Source organism: Echinops telfairi, unplaced genomic scaffold (assembly GCF_000313985.2).
Source record: "Echinops telfairi isolate 266 unplaced genomic scaffold, ASM31398v2 ScPeMD7_5868;HRSCAF=6743_1, whole genome shotgun sequence".
NCBI lineage: Eukaryota > Metazoa > Chordata > Mammalia > Afrosoricida > Tenrecidae > Echinops > Echinops telfairi.
In genome coordinates, this window is record NW_022109768.1 from 9855712 (window position 1) to 9859756 (window position 4045).

The following is a 4045-nucleotide window of genomic DNA, read 5'->3' on the forward strand; positions in this document are numbered from 1 at the left end:
CTTTTGTTTACCCTTTGTATTTTAGGACAGAAATTTTAATTATTATGAAAGTCATTCGATTGGGACCTTAATTTCATTAAGGTATTCTGGCTCTCTTCAGAAATGTTGCTTCCATTTATCAGTTTAGAGCACTGTATTCTCATAGAATGCTATTAATGGTGATTAATTTGTTCCAGAAATTGGAATACTCATCAAGGGATGAAACTTACCCTGGTGAACATCTTTTAGGTGATACTGCGAATAAAACACAAAATTATCTTCAAGGCCCTATGGTCACCAGGCATACTTATGAATTTTACACATTAGATTTCACTTATATTCCAATACAGACACGCAGATACTGGTTGACTCATTGCCATGCCGTGGGCGCCGAGTCATAGTGACCCAGTTGAATGAAGTACTACTGCTCGTATGCTTCCAAAGCTGTAATGTCTAAGCAGACGGCCAACATCTTTGTCCCATGGAGCGGCCAAGGGGTTCAAACCACCGACTTGTCAGTGACTAAGTGTTGAATCCTTGCATCACTCAGGCCCCTTGTAGTTTATATTAGGAGAACTTATTTTCAGAAATCGATGTTTAATTTTTGGAATTTGCTGAAGAGCTTTGTCTTACTTTGAACTGTTGCTAAACTATAATGCGAGCTTAGGAATCCAAATGATCTGTTGAATTTAGGACTAAGGCTTAAAGCATAATTAGGTTCCCCAGATTTTCCACATAACCCTCAAACTTGTGATTATCCTACTGTGTGGTTAAAACCGAACATACAAGCTTAAATGAAAAGAAAGACAGTAATTTGCTTAAGCAAAGGTTTTGGATGTTACATAGAATATTCTATTCTCTAGGATGCTTTTTTGACTTTTTTTTTAATACAACTCAAACTGACTTCAGCAATACAGATATTACTGTATCACATAATTGCAAGTCCAGAGGAAAAACAGCTATTGGGGATTAACCAATCAAACTCTTTGCTACCTCCTGCTTGATACTCACCTTTATGAACAGATCACTGAAGATTTGGGTGCTGCAGCACCTTGTGGTGTTGAAAGCAAATAGTCCCCGGCTATCAAAAAGAATAGTGTCTGAGGTCTTAAAGCTTGTATTCAAACAAGCAGCCATCTAAGTGAGGTGTCAACTAAGTCCACATGGAAGACACCTGTGTGCTCTAAAGATGCCAATAACAAAATTGAAATACAATGAAAGGAAAGGTATCTATGTTTAAATTGTAAACAACCATATCAATGCATACGAGGTGGGGCGGAGTGGAGACCCAAAGCCCATTTGTAGACAGCTGGACATCCCCTCACAGAAGGATCACAAGGAAGGGACGACTCAGTCAGGGTGCAGTATAGCACAGAAGAAACATACAACAATACTCTAGTTATTTAATGCTTCTTCCCCCCATTTATCATGCTCCCATTCTACTTTACAAATCCAGCTAGACCACAGCATGTACACTGGTACAGATAAGATGGTACAAATCCAGCTAGACCACAGCATGTACACTGGTACAGCATGTACACTGGTACAGATTCTCTCAACACACAGAATCCAGGACAGATAAACCCCAGTAATCAGAGTAGCGATACCATGAGGGTAGGGGGAAGGTGGGGTGAGAAAGGGGACCCAATTGCAATGATCGATGTATGTCCCCCACACCACACCACACACACACACACACACATACACACACACACACCGGGTGTCGAAAAACAGAAACATGGGTGAAGGGAGACAGCAGATGGTGTAAGATATGAAAATAATTTATAATTTATCAAGGGCTCATCAGGGTGGGAGAGTGAGGGAGTGGGCAAATGAGGACCTGGTATAAAGGGCTCAAGTAGAAAGAAAATGTTTTGAAAAGGATGATGGCAGCAAATGTACAAATGTGCTTGACACAATGGATGGATGAATTGTTATAAGAGCTGTAAGAGCCCCCAATAAAATGATTTTTTTTTTAAAACTGACTGAATTATACATTAGACTTTATCTCTGTTTAATAAGGCCTAGACTGTCACAGGGTGCTTGGTAAGGAAAAAGTTTTTAGTAAAAGTTTAAAGTAATAATTTTTTTGTACGTAGTTTTCTTTAATAGTGTGGTAGAGATATAAGGAATTTTTCTCTTTTTTAATTAGCTACATTTTAGGAAAATATAATGGCTTTAATCTAAATTTTACTAACATATGCTATGGATTATAGGTATCTGAACATAATCTGTTCTTAACTTCAGGGAACTTCTGTGTAAACTATTTATGAATATACCATGAACATCCTTGGCCAAAGGGGCAAAATGACACAGTGTTTAATACAGTTGAATGGCAGACGTTAAACCAAAAACCAGTTGCTGTCAACTTGACCCCAGCTAATGGTGGCCTCTTGCGTGTCGGGGGAAAGCGTGCCCCACAGGACTTCCAGTAGGGGATTCACACAAGTGGGCTGCTAGGCCTTCAGAGACACCTCCGCGTGGAATTGAACATCGAACCTCTTGGTTACAATTAACCATTTGCACCCCTAGGACCTGCTGGATGATTAAACGCAGTTTAAATTAAGACTATAAGAAACAAGATTATAATCTCCATGAGCTGCTATTATAGTACCTTGCATTCATTTCATTTTCCAAGAGGGTTGTTTTTATTAATATCATGTTTTTATGTATTTTATTTAGTGACATTTTTCCTGGCGCTTTAGTATAGTATAGAAGGTATAGTATAGTATAGAAGATAAGATATAGTATAGTATAGAAGGTATAGTATAGTATAGAAGATATGGTATAGTATAGAAGATAAGATATAGTATAGTATAGAAGGTATAGTATAGTATAGAAGATATAGTGTAGTATAGAAGATATAGTATAGAAGAGATAGTGAAATTTTCTCTTCAAATGAACTCTATTTCAAAATTAGTCAGGTTTTAATATTCACAAATGATATGTAATTCATTAGAAGATGATGGGAATGAATGTTTCTAAATGAGTATTTGCATCGTTTTCGGCAGAGAAACGATTATGCTCCTACAGAATCTATAAAAGTGTTATGTGTAAATTTCTAAAAACAAAGTTCTGGAGAGATGAAAACGAGACATGGTTATATATTGTTTCATCATGAAGTGTGCTGGGAAAACATCACCTCATACTCCCTGATACGTGGGTATCAGATACCCTTTTCTATAACAACACCCAGCCTTTTGTAGACTGTTGCTTCATCTGCCACTCACCACCAAGGTGTCAAACCTCTACCCAGAATAATGGGCTGGTAGCAGGATTCTCTCAAATCCTGGGGTGGGGGTTGGGGTGGGGGTTTGTAGCTTCCCTTATCCAGGAAGAGCATTCCCTGGGTGGTAAAAATGATTAACAGACTCAGGTCTGAATAAAAGATGAGGGTTAAAGGTTTGAGTACACCCTTTCTGGGAAGGAAGACCTAACAGTCTCTTGTTCTTTTTACCTTTTAACGAAAGACCACCCATCGAAAACCCTGTGGCGTACACAGCTGTCCTCGGGTCCGCGTGGGTTCACCCTGGTTCATCGGTTTTAGCTGAGGAAGACTGGGTGAGCGAGGAAGATAGCAGGTGCTTCATCACCATATTCATGGTTGCTAGTCTGCCCCAATAAAGATTAATGGCTTTGGTTTTATTCATGATGTTCTAGCTTAGGTTATAATTTCTTAATACTTAATACTTAATTCAGCAGAAAGAAGAAATACTTGATTAAAATGGAAATGAGGTGCTGGAATCTCAACTCTAAGAGATCTGCCCGCCCCCACCTTCTTTTTTTCAGGCAGTGTCCTGAAATAAGAGGGAAATAAACTAGTGTTTTCTCTAAGTTAGGTCCTATCACATGGAAGAACCTCTGTTGTTCCTTCAAAGAGTCTTAGAGCTTAGACACCGTCATTCCCATTTTGTAAAAGAGGAAGTTGGATTTGTTATTTACAGAAAGCCACACAGCTGTGAAATGGCAGAACTGGGATTATAATCCACACTGTTTCACTAAAAAGTCCAAATATTTTTCCACATGCCATATTATCTCTTGAAGGTTTGAATCTTTTGAAAAAAAA

The 4045-nt window shown here is 38.5% G+C and overlaps 1 protein-coding gene across 3 annotated transcripts in view; it reads left to right on the top strand.

The window, feature by feature from the left end:
• NR3C2 (nuclear receptor subfamily 3 group C member 2) overlaps nucleotides 1-4045 on the top strand; it is a 383624-nt gene that overhangs the window by 222112 nt on the left and 157467 nt on the right. The window lies entirely within an intron of this gene.